This window comes from Actinia tenebrosa, unplaced genomic scaffold (genome assembly GCF_029948245.1).
Source record: "Actinia tenebrosa isolate PJP-AT-01 unplaced genomic scaffold, QUT_ActTen_1.0 PGA_scaffold9__36_contigs__length_13948895, whole genome shotgun sequence".
NCBI classification, from domain to species: Eukaryota; Metazoa; Cnidaria; class Anthozoa; order Actiniaria; family Actiniidae; genus Actinia; species Actinia tenebrosa.
Genome location: NW_028292586.1, coordinates 9,747,589 through 9,761,116, shown reverse-complemented (window position 1 = coordinate 9,761,116; position 13,528 = coordinate 9,747,589). Strand labels below are relative to the sequence as shown.

The 13,528-nt window shown below is 34.1% G+C and overlaps 1 long non-coding RNA gene across 2 annotated transcripts in view; it reads right to left on the bottom strand.

Moving 5' to 3' along the window:
• Nucleotides 1–13,528, bottom strand: part of LOC148904757 (uncharacterized) — a 56,787-nt gene that overhangs the window by 5,069 nt on the left and 38,190 nt on the right. Inside the window, exons 1-2 of one of the 2 annotated variants that reach the window (XR_016118782.1) lie at nt 9,831–10,058; nt 6,842–6,980 (exon numbers count right to left, since the gene is read on the bottom strand). This is a non-coding gene — a long non-coding RNA (uncharacterized LOC148904757). Of the gene's footprint in view, nt 1–6,841; nt 6,981–9,830; nt 10,059–13,528 lie in introns of those variants that run through there. The other variant, XR_016118783.1, reaches the window with a different exon arrangement.

Here is a 13,528-nt window from a genome sequence, read left to right as displayed (position 1 = left end):
AATGATAATAATTACAGACAAAATAAACTGTTCCATAATCAATGTATAATTGATCATGAGCTAGATGGTTTTTCATTTGAAGAAAAAAAAAACAGTTAAAACTTGCAATAGCGATTGTTGAATTTATACTGGAATATGTGTTACAATTAATTGATATGATGGCTGAAAATAAAAGTCAGAATATATGTGGGGCTATGCTAATAATGATAATGGGATTCTTTTTCCACCAGATTCCAATTAAGAATATACGTGCACATATCCAACAACCTAGAATCTTGGTCTTCCGGTTTGTGTGTTACTAGAGCCTTTGATTTTTTGCTGAGAAGGTTCTGGTTACAAGAATTAATGAGAAACAAGTATTGAAATCAGTTGGATTTGCAGTTGAATTGTAAGCGATCCCAATCATATCCTGAAAAGCGTATACGTACCGCACCACATCCTCATAAACTTCAATCTAAATAAGTCTAAACAAGTCTGGCATGAATTTTAATTCATTCCAACTTGGGAAAGTTTTTTAAAAGGCCACTCAAATAAAGTCTATTAAAAAAGCATAGAAACACCATAAGTGGAAAATCTTTCCAGGAACATGTGCTATCTTTATTTGACTTCCAGTTACAATAATATCCATTCTCGAGGCCATAGGTTGTCATATTTTGAGGTCATGTAGCCGTAAAATGAGAATGGTGACACTCATTTTTTATTGCATATTTGAAACACTCATGGTACAATAAAGGACTATGCAATCTTTGACATTTCTCCTTCTATTTCAAGGGAATCACCTTAGAATTGCGGTCTTGAGGCCCCCATCCATGAGGCCCCCAGCGTATACCATGACATTGAGACTAAGGACGGCATAATAAATATATGATCTTGTCATGAGTTTACATACCTTACTAAAAAAACCTGGCAAAGATAATAGAAACTTGGATGCTTGGCAACCTATCAGCCTTATCAATGTGGACGTTAAAATGTGTAGTAGAGTGCTAAGTAATACAATGGCTAAAGTTTTGCCTTCTCTAGTCAGCTGTGACAAAGCTGTTTTTGTTAAAGGAAGGAATATCGATGAACCCATTAAGATAATTTGAGATATTATGGATTATATAAAACACAAAGACAAATATTTGCTGCCTTTTTGCAGTGGACTTTGAAAAGGCATTCCACTCCATCGATTGAACATAATTTTATCTTTGCAGCAGTCCTACATAAATTTGGCTTTGATGAAAATGTTATCAAATGGGTGAGAAATCTTTTGCATGATAATCAAAGCTGTATCATTACAATGGTAAAACAACAGATTTTTTAAAGGTCCATAGAGGAAAAAAACAAAGGAGACCCTATATCTATCTCCCCTTATCTTTTTATACTAACCATAGAAATCATGGCAATCATGACTCAGAGTTGTAATGACATAAAATTAAAGGTGTGAATATGAAAGGAAAGGCAAAAAAGTCAGTTCTTTTTGCAGATGATACCACTTTTGTCTTTAATTTCGTTCAACAAAGTTTTGGAAATATTAGAATAATTTTATGACTATTCATCATTGAAAATAAGAAGTCAAGCTGGATGGATGGGTAGAGGAAACTGAGGACCCCCATGGGATTTTAATAAAAATTTTCAATGGATTAATTTTCATGAAGAAGGCATCAAATTACTGGGCATATCTTTTTGTATAATGATATCTATAGTATGATCAGAATTTCAAACCGATATAATTCACTAACTTTCAGACAATCCCAGAAGTATTCTGTCATTATAGAAGACAATGCACCTAACACTATTTACAGTAAAATCCAAGTATTGAAGTCACGCTCGCTCTGCCAAAATTGCTCTGTGCTTCATGTTTTAGAAGATTTTGTTAAAACAATAGAGAATACAACACGAAATTTCATCTGGAATGGTAAAAAACAAAAATCAAACATATAGCACCTTAGTCGGTGATTATAAAAGTTAGGAGGATTTAAAAGTTTCCAGATTTCCAGTCCTGTATAAATTAAACAAAGCGAATCAAATGGGCAATTAAATTGTTCGAATCCATCAGCATATCTTAAAAACATAGGAGGATTTCACCAAATAAAGAATAATTTTGATAGGAAAAGGATCCAAAAGGATGTTCCAGCTTTCTACAAGAGCGTATTAATAACGTGGTCAGAGATATCAGAAAATAATAGTGATGAACCAAATGCGATATTCAATGAATATAATATATGGAATAACAGAAATATATACAAATAGGGGGAAACTCCATTTTTTATGAAGATTTCTCTGCCTTGAATATCAACAATATCTCTGATTTATAACAGAAATATATACAAATAGGGGGAAACTCCATTTTTTATGAAGATTTCTCTGCCTTGAATATCAACAATATCTCTGATTTATGTGATGGTAATGGTGTCAAAGTAAAAGTAAATGCAAAAATAAAGGACTTCAGGATAAGGATTTCATGGGTTAATTGGTCTGGAATAATTCACGCAAAATTCCAGCTTTATGGAAAAAAACAAAATGTGAAAGTAAAAATGAGTAGTCTCAAACAAAACAAAGACAGCTTAAGGTACCAGGGGACCTTCACGACGGATGTTCACTAAAAACGTCATAGCTCACTAACTATTCAACTGATATGGCTACAAAAGTATATATTTTCCTAATGCTGAATAAACACAGATTTTTAACTATGAGAAATATTTTTTGAACAATCTTATCAGTTTTTTAAGAGTGAGAGCTTTATAATTTTCGATAGTTATATATATTTTTTAAATATTCCCAGCATTTATTAGCATAAATAATTCTGAATGGCAGGGAGTAGCATAGCATTAAAAGTACAGTCATTTGTTTTCATTCAATTCATATCCAACCGTAGATAATTATATCCTTCTTTTGCTTCATGTTTTTTTTTTTGCTATTACTGTGTCCTTTAGTTTCTTGCTTTATTGTTGTAAATGTTGTAAATAGAAATAGAATGTAAAAGGAGCCATGTAAACCTAATTGTGTTACCAAAAAAAAGTTGTGGTGAATAGAATTGAAAAGGATCTATGTAAATAAGTTGTGTGATTAATAATTTTGAAGAAAAAACTAAATTAAATAAATGAATAAATAAATAAATAAGTATAAGTAAACACATAAGTAAATACATAAATAAATACATAAATAATAAATGAATAAAATAATGATCTTGAGTTATTTCTTTATATAATTTATCCATTTGTGCAGAGAGTTGTCCGACCTCCCGGGTTTGCAGTGATAACAATAGGCTGTTTGATAACTTCAATTGGTAATGCGAAACACAAACCATGTCTCAAAAATAATAATAAAAATAATAATTTGTGTAAATAACAAAAGAGTTTGAAACACAAAGGTGCACGTCTCAAAATCAATCCTTCTTGAAGAAAAAGGTTTCCATATTCTTGGTGAAATGATGTTCTAGAACACCAAATGCACCGAAAGGATGTTCTTTAAGTATGAAGGTTTTTTATGTTACAATTGTATTTAATGTGCTGATAAAGACATTCTGAATGTTGATCTCAGGCCACGTTGAGAGTGCTTCATGACAACAGCGTGAATAAAATAAAAGTTTTAATTTAATCTCCATGAACTTTTCTTAGAAATGTGGTTGAATCCCTTATCATTTGATTTTATGGTTGATTTAGAAGAATTATGGTTGATTCAGAAGAATTGTGGTTGATTCCTAAGCATCTGAATGATGTTCTTTAACTCCAACCTATACATCTATATCGTGTCCTGGAAGCATATAATTATCGGTGACAAAATTCAAGAAGGACATCGCTTAACTACAGTGTTTGCTAGCTTGTAGATATCGTTTTTAACACCGTAATGATCGTGAAACAACTCCAAAAGTGATCGATTTACACAGGTTCGTAGCGCTATAATAATCGTTAAACTTCTAAAAAACTATTCTTATGAGCCTTTATATAGACTAGGAGAGTGGCATGGTTTATACTGGGGATGTCATGGTAGTACAGACTAGGGGCATTATTGTATACGCTGGGGGCCTTATGGATGCATAAGGGCATCATGACCGGTTATCTCACCTTGAGTATGAAGATTTGTACTTTCAATATGTTAATGACTGTGATGTCACAGGAGGCATTGAGTGTATTTGTTGTGCCTAGTTATATAATAAACCTTTATGCAAGCCAATGAGTAAAATATTGACGCTATAGTCTGCATCGCAATGCATTATGGAATTAAATTCCAGAAATTTGGAAAGAAATTGTTGAGCCACTTGGTCCTACTTACAAAATAAATTATCAGCCTCACAGCATTCTCTCCATTAACCACATATTCGGGAAAAATCTATTTCACAAGCTCACAGGATAATTCTGCCAAAATTTCTCAAACATAATGTACAAACTTTTGACTTTAATGTGCTCTCAGGATTCCCCTCCAGCACTCCATATAATTATATATGGATAAAATGGATCAGAATTAACAGTTTTCAAAATACCTCCAAATCAAGCTACCGATGCTTCATAGAAGAAACATTTCCTTGCTGGAATATCACACCACTGGTGAACTCTGTACCTCTTTTGCATACAACAATGACCTTGTCAATCCAAACTTCAAATATGGTTTTTCTAGGGCTTGCAGAACGTTTAGATCCAGAAAAACACTAATTTATAAAACCTCAAAAAATGCCCAAATGTCAAAGGGTTAAATAATGAAACTCACTGCAAATAAAGTAGGGGAAACATCACGAAGGAGTTACAAACTTAAGATGCAAACGACGGCGTGTCTAAAACGCGGGTAACGGGGAGCAGGTAAAGGGTAACAAGTAACGGGTAAAGGGTAAAGGGTAAAAGGTAATGGGTAAAATATGTAAATCAATAATTCATATGATAAATAACCATATGATAAATAACCATATGATAAATAACCATATGATAAATAACCATGAAAATATAAATATTACAATAACATAAAACAATAATAATACCCTAATGAAAACAAGAAAACCTCATGATGTTTATTTGTTTTGTGTGTCTTTTTATCGGGAATGCCTCACAGCTACACTCCATACCTCCGATATAGGGTGATTTAATAATATTGATTAAACTGAGTCGCTGGTTTATGACCGTGTTTCCACTAGGAAAACTTAACTGGCCTAAGATTACATAAGGTGTCACTGTCGTGCCCCGGAAATAAGGCAAAGTTAGACTACGTCGGCAAGATGGTTTAAAGTTAACAAAGCAGTTTTCTTCTTGACTGATTGGTCAGTAAACAAACACCTCAAGGAATGTTACGCTTGTGATGTTCGGACCACCTGTGGGTATCAAGCTATTGGACACCTCCAAACACGACCCCTTGCTGTAGCTACACAGAGGTACTTTTAAACAGTCGCTTCAATAGTATTGTTCTTTCGCTTTTTGCCTAAATTTCATTCATGGATATGATTCGGAAAAGTCCTGTATCATTTATCCAGTATCATTTATTCTTAACATCGACAACAAAAGAGAACATCGAAATTTATATTATTTACCAACATGAATTGCTAATATTTTGACTTGAAGCGTTATGTTTTCTCAACGTCTAAACTTCTCAGCATTTGCTGTTTAATTTACCCGTTACCCGCTACCAGTTACCCGTTACCCGCATTCTAGATACGCCAACGTGAACGAAAATATGTGTGACAACAAGACTGTTACCTGTGAAACTAGAGTCACTCTATCCGATTTGTACATGTATATTTGATTAAAATGTTTGCTTGTTTGCCCAAATCTTGAGCACAAAAACACAGCTACTTTCTCCAGTAATGTCTATGTTAAACTCATGGCAAATACATTAAGGGAAACACATGGCGAATGAGTTAAAACGTTGTGACAAATGTTTGTTGTTCAGTTGCGAAGGACGCTAAGAAGTGGAGTTTCTTTCAACTGAACCGTTTGTATAAGTTTTTACTAATGGACTAAATAGTTTCAGAAGTCAACAGTTTTCATTTTGATTTAGATGTTGATTAACTTAAGTAAAAAACTTTAATATTCAAGTAATATGAAAGACATAAAATAAAGCTTAATCAATCAGAACTGAATGGCATTTTGAATTCAATATTTCAATCCAAAACGATTTGCTCGATTACAAAAACAGTCACACGAGTATTTCATACGCTAAACTTAGCCAATGATATTTCCACTTCATGTTTTACACAGTTATTAGATATGATGAACAAGAATTTAAAACAATTTTCTACTATTCAAGACAGGTTAAAGGCGTTTGGTTGAAAAAGTCTGTGACACACCTATGTGTCATCATGCCCAGCCAAATTCATAGTACAACGCGCATAGTTTCGATTTCATAGTTTCGAAAAGATCTGGACCTGGTTCGAAAAGACCTGGATCGAAAAGACTTTGGTTCGAAAAGACTGGTTACTGTTCATTGTGATCTTTGGTTTATAGTCTTTGGCTTTCCAGCAAGGTTTACTTGCTGTTATATTATAGCCATAATAATTTATTTTAGTTCATAATGTGAAGGCACAAACACTTTCCAGCCTCTATAAGAAATATGTTACCATTCGACGTTTTACTTCATGTAGAATGAGTACTAAAGGTATTGTGAGTCTTAGGGGTGAAGGGCACTTTATAATTAAGAGAATGTCAAAGAAAAATTAAAACGAATAATAATCCAAAAAAATATGATCATAAAATATTTATACTAAATAGTCACTATATTTTTTGCAAAAAAAAACAAATTTTACGACCATCACTCTCCGTAAGCCTAGGGACTCTTCTGTGACCAGTAAATGAATATAGAAATTCCTCAATCACATTATTTTCTTTTTTAAATTTGTCTGATGGGTCTTTTAACTATAAAAATGTGAGTTTTTTCTTACCTGAATTCTCTGGCAATATTTCTTTCATGACGTATACCATATTATGTAGATGTCCATTTTTCAAACTTATTTCTTGATCATGATTGATAGGTCCTCTACCTTTTTTCTTTGAAATGCCTCCAGTATTTGTTGCTGGACACTGTGGATTGCAATTAAGCGAGAGGTTTCAATTAAATTTTGTTTGTGGTATAGGTACAGGTAGTAATCTGACTCAGTTATTATACATCTTATGAGAGTCATCCAGTACAGCATCACGAAGTAGTGCATGTGCCTTAAATGAATCATTGAGTTAGAATTATTAACTCTAAATGACAGAGGGGATGCTTAAAAGTAATAATGTTTGATTACCTGCCAGCATGGTGGCTACTTTCATTTGCCATATTGATACAAACACCTGATACAATACTTTCAGTATTAATTCTACATAGCTATAGTATGTACATATGTATTTTGAAAATTTAGTTATATATATAATTGGGTACTCAAAAGATGTGATTTTAATGAACTTTTGAAAACTTTAAATGAATTGATATTTTTAATAATTAAAGGAATTTCTTCCCATAATTTCAGCACCGTATCTGTAAACTGACCATTATAGCATATCGGTGGTGTGTGATAATTGCTTTTTGAAGCATGTCTAGTATTGTAGGAATGCACAGAGAGATTAGTTTTAGAACTGGCCAGAAGACCTTTGGGATGTACTTCTAATTTATTATGAATAATTTGATATACAAAACAACCCTTTTGAATTTCAGCAGATTATTGAAATTCAAAATACTTTTGCACAACAATATTTACTTGCAAAAAATAAAGCTCTTATACATTTATTATGCATCAGAGTAGTATTGACTTTAGTTAGATGAGATTTATATCAAGTGTCAGCCCTCTAATTCCATAAGCATACAATTTTCGTACCAAAATGCCATGATTTACTGTATCAAAGGCTTTTGTAAAAGTCTAGAAATATACCACAAGTGATTTTTTTGTCGTCAACAGCTTTGCTTCATCATATGTGTATCAAGGCTTTCTAATATACAGTCAATTCAAAAAACGTTTTCGTTGACCGGCTCAAGCCTACGCGACTGGACCAAAAGAAATATGGGTAAAATTCACTGAAGCGGTTAAATATTCGTTCTGAATTAATTGTTCCCGCTAGTAGTAAAGATAATAATGGCGAGAAACAATTCAATCTGCCAAATGCATGTCTTTGGGTTTGTAGTGACAATCGACACCCAACTGTTGTTCAGAATTATTGTTTGAATAACTTTAGTTAAAAGTTATTATTGATATATATATTTCGGGATACCTGTGTCGCGCCGCTGACACTTATGATCAGCGGTCTTGCTCTCCAAGCCGCCATGTTTAGTTGACTCGTGTAAGCATGAGGTTTATGCTGATTAAAGCCTTACAACACGGCAATTGTCTTATGTTACTTCACTACAGGGTTTAGGGAAAGAAACATAAAGTAGATATGATTCTGTTCACAATTCCGAAAATATGAAGGCATTAAAAAAACGTCTTCTTCAACACTTCCCGCTCGCCTACGAAGGTTCCTGCTGTAAACCAGGCATAACTAGTCAGATAAAATTATGGAGTCAACTCGGCTTCAATGATTACTACCCAGAGTTCCTTTCGGTCCAGTCGCGTAGGCTTGAGTTGGTCGACGACAACGTTTTTTGAATTGACTGTATATAGCATGTTCTGTAGAATGCTTTTTCCTTAATCCAAACTGATAATCAAAAAGTAAATTATTGTTTTTGTCAAGATGACTGATAATTTGTTCAAATATTATTCTTTCAATATTTTAGTAAATGATGATAATGTAGCTATAGATGTATATAACTGCTATTGGATTAGTACATCATCTAGAGTTAAAGGTGATAAGACAGCACTTCCTAATGGTGTAGATTTGATAAAGTGGGTAGTATTTTCATCATTACATTGTGGAATAGATTTTTCCAATTCAGGTCCAATATTGATTAAAAAAATATATTAAATTCCTCTGCAATATCCTTCTCAACAGTCACAGTTTGCTCATTATGCATGAGCTTGGAAGGCCGAATTTGACCTTTTGTTTTTCTGTTAACTAGTCTACGATAATTGAATGTTTGCTCTTTAAGGTATAAAGGTTAATATGCTACCATTATGTTACTGACTGTGACGTCATCCCAGGCTTCATTAATTACACAAATTTTGACCAGTTGGGAAATGAAGTAGCAATCAGAATTCAAGGGAAATATCTGCACTAAAGAGTAACTAAGGGTTTAAAGTATCACTTCAAAAAAAAATTTTTTTTAAATCAAAAACATTAAAGAAATGCAGAAAACAAATTCATGGCCATCATATATGACTTTTTTGACGCTCTTTGAATTAAAAGCATGTGAGTAAGAGTTAGTAATAAGGATTTATGAAACTTTCAATCCATGCGCACAATGTGTACAATGTGAATTCATTATACAACAGATTGATTATTTCCCTAAATTTTGTGTCAATCATTCCGTTGCAATCACCTTTTTTTGCCCTCTGAGAGTTGTTACCGGGCAAACATCGAAACTTGTTTATTAAAAATGAAACAGTTTGTATATAACAATGTTTGTGGGCTCGTACTCTAACGATTAGCTCACAGCCAATGAAGACAGTGGTATTAAGGATACGCTACACAATAAAAATAATAATAAAAACATTGGTGTCTTTGAGTAAAGATTATAAAATCAATACGATGGGGATATTTCTATGAATTTTCATACGTCCCTTTAATAATTAAAAGATAAAGTCGTGATCTAGAAGAATCGCTCGTGAAACTTTTGACTGCATTTAATTCTTGAACGTCATTTTCGAAGTACGTATGCGTCTGAAGACAACTTTAAACTTTTTAAATACAAATTAAAAGAATTTGGTGAGTATTAGGCTATAAATTGCGTCTTTTGGGTTTAACTTAAGCTTATCATAAACCTTTCTTTTGGTTACTATTAACTCATATAAGACTTACACGTGGGAGTGTTTTTCTTTAATTTCTTCTCCGAGTACGCCATTTCGTTCCAGGTACGTATTCCCCAATCTCCATCCTCAGAAAGTCAGTTGGTTGAAATAATATTTGTAGAATAGTTACCAAGGCACGAGAAATATGCATCCCAGAGAAAAAGGTGATTGAAACCTCCTTTACTTATACTCGATTTGCTTTCAAGGATTTCTGTATACGTGTACGTGCCTTTTATTACCTATTGACCAGACTTCGCACGGTTGGTTGCTAGGGAAATGTTCTGCTCATGCGCAGATTGAGATGCAATTTCTGTATACGTGTACGTGCCTTTTATTACCTATTGACCAGACTTCGCACGGTTGGTTGCTAGGGAAATGTTCTGCTCATGCGCAGATTGAGATGCAATTTTACCCGATAGCACTTCTTTGAGAAAAAAAATCCTTAAGACGGGCTAAATTCAAAAAATAACCACACAGAGCGAACGAAGTGCTATTTCTCAATTATCGTGTAAAATTTCGAGGCTTTATTTCACGTTTTAATGATTTTATTGAAATTTTTGATCCCCATACATTTTCTCATAACACGACACCACAGAAACCAAGCTTGGGCTACCTGTGCACAAATCGAGTACAATATTGGTCGAGCCTTTAGGGGAGTCCAATTTAAGAAATTTTGAAATATCACGAGTATCTATAAATTCAGAATTATACGAGAATGTTGTGCGATGTTTTGTTTATAATGCAAGTGCAATTTCTAGCAATTTTAAATCAGAATCTAGGTGATTTTGTTGAGTGTATTATAAAAAAACGAACAATTCAAATTTCGTGATCTTGTGTTTTTTCCTGCTAAATTAATATTCTCAGTAAAAGCAGAAGGAATATTTGTGAGGAGAGAGATGCTCGAGTTCTTGATGGGAAAGGAATTTAAAGTGACAGACCTTTGATAGTGAAGTAAAATTCAGTCACTTGCATGGTTAAACAGGAGCGGAATAAATTACAGGTCTTTCTTAAAGAGTCTTGATTATCATGTACTCTAGGGAATCGTTAGCATCCGTTTTCTGTGTTAACTGAATACAATGAGCGATTTCGGCATCAATTACGTCACAATTCGCAAGAAAGCTACCCTAAGGCTGCGTTCATAATGTATGGCAGAGGGGGGTGGGGCAGGCAAAATCTTTAAATGATAAAAACATTCTTTAGACCCCTCCCCATGAAGTCCTCCAAAAAATAACTATCTCCCTGGGCAATCTCTCGTAGCTTCTTAAAATTTTGCATCCCCCCCGCAATTCTCTGAAAAAAAATTTCAAGCCCCCTTTTCCCCCATTTTACTGCTGAAAATTGTTTCCGATACCCCCTACATTCACCTGCCCCCTCTGCCATACATTGTGAACGCAGCCTATTTAGCTACCCTACTGCGCTTTCGCATGCCTTGGACCACGATGTTCACCTTCCGTGCGAGTCCGGTCGGACATATATAATGCATCAAATTGATCTGATCCTCGAAGCATATGAAGCAACTTATGCATCTGCAAATTGAAATGATTCTGAGTCTTGAACAAGATTTCAACCTAGTCTCATATGAGACTTGGTAGGTCAGCGTGGTTAGAGCTTGGCCCCGCAACAATGACAATAGTTGGGGTTAGAAAGCCTAGCACATGTGAATGATAGAAAGCCTAGCACGTGTTGGGGCTAGAAACCATAGCATATGTTGAGGATATAGAAATTCTAGCAAATGTTCAGCTAGCAAAATTAGCACATATTAGGGTTAGAATCGATAGTAGTATAGGCCGAACCGCACGATCCGGATTTTCGCGGTGGATTTACTAATTTTGCGGTGGATTCGAGTATATTTGCGGAGGATTTAATTATGTTCTAATAAGTCACGCATTATGTGTATCATATGCGGTGGATTTAATTATTTGTATTAAATCATTACCATAAAACGACGGGGAGAGTATTGTTAGGCAAGTTTGGACAAGTCTTTTGTTTACCAATCCAATTTATAGAGCGCGGGGATTTTGAATTTTTAACTCCAAAACTCAACCAACCAAGCAAGCAAGCAAGACCTAAAGATTTACTTTTGAGAAACGCAATGGCTACGTTATTCCAGTTAGACTCTCGAGGATATCACGCTACCGTCAATGAATTCAAAGGACTAATGAAAATAAATGTTTACTTTTGAAACAATCTTATGTGTTGAGCAAATTCTTGATAACATCCTTCCATAATTCTTTTAAAAGCAAGCACCAAAGTTCAGCAATCAACCAAGCGTAAATCTTCCAAACTCTAAAGATATCCCTCATGAAACTCAAGAAATACTTCGAGTATTTGATGACTATTGTATCCAACACAATGCACTTAATGACTCATAAACGATAAACAATAAGACCTACTAAGTTCTTCCTACTTATGCAAAAATCAGCTGAAAAATGATTAGTTCTGTTATCTTGTTCTTTATTATATAAACAGCGATCGTTCTATTTCATACTGGACCATAGTACAATGATTCTAAAATTCCCTTGGCATTCAAGATTATTAATGCTGTTATATCTCTTTCCTTCAATCATTTTTTGTCACGTGATAAATAAGACACGGCATCAAATTTTATGAATGCACAAATCCACAGGAAGCCCATATCCGATTTAGTTATTGAAAAACACAGAAAGCCCATGGCCAATTCGTATTTCCACAGGCAGCCTATCCGATTTAGTTATTGAAAACACAGGAAGCCCATGGCCAAGACCATTTGAAATACCAAAATTAATAACTTATTATATAATAATTTTATATTTGCTTATTTTTTCTATGATTGAGAGTCGATGAGAGGTCGATGAGAGGTCGATGAGAGGTCGATGAGAGGTCGATGAGAGGTCGATGAGAGGTCGATGAGAGTTCGATGTAAGATTACCTGCTCTCCTCCTGCTATCAGGCTATCAATAGCTTAGCTATCAGGCTATCAATAGCTTAGCTATCAGGCTATCAATAGCTTAGCTATCAGGCTATCGATAGCTTAGCTATCAGGCTATCAATAGCTTAGCTATCAGGCTATCGATAGCCTATTACTCTTGGTATTTTTTTGTTTTCGAAAACCATTTTCCCTGTTCCTTCTGCTTTTCTGGTAATGAAGACTTTATGATCTTTGTTGACAATATTATTAATAAAACGCTGCTCGTTATTGACCTCCATCATGCAATTATCATACCTTTGTGCCATTCTAAAATGGATGGAAATCCTACTAGTTTGTCTTGATTACAGACTCACCTGGACGGTATCCGGAAGGTCACAGGTTTGATTCCTGTAATGATGAAAAGGTAAATTTCTGTTCAATTGACTCAGAATTTTTGTCTGAGTCCCCTGATTAGGTAGTGACAATTATAAACATAACTAATAATTCTCTTCTAGATACCATCCTTTTATCAATGTCAAGGTGGAGCTGGCAATGATAGCTAAATATATCATAGTGAAAATTTCACAATAAATGAAAAGGGGTCAAGTGAAAGCAATTTTATAGCCCTCCCTCCTGCCCATAAATAATATGCTATGTGATGACAGTGTCCCAATAAAATATTATTAATTGAGTTAGATTATATCAAGATTTTTTTTTTCAAAATCACTATGTGAATAGTGTAGTGCTATGATTGTATTTTTGTATGTGAAATTTTCTTTTCGGTGATCTATTAACACTTGAAATATCAATATCCAAATGAT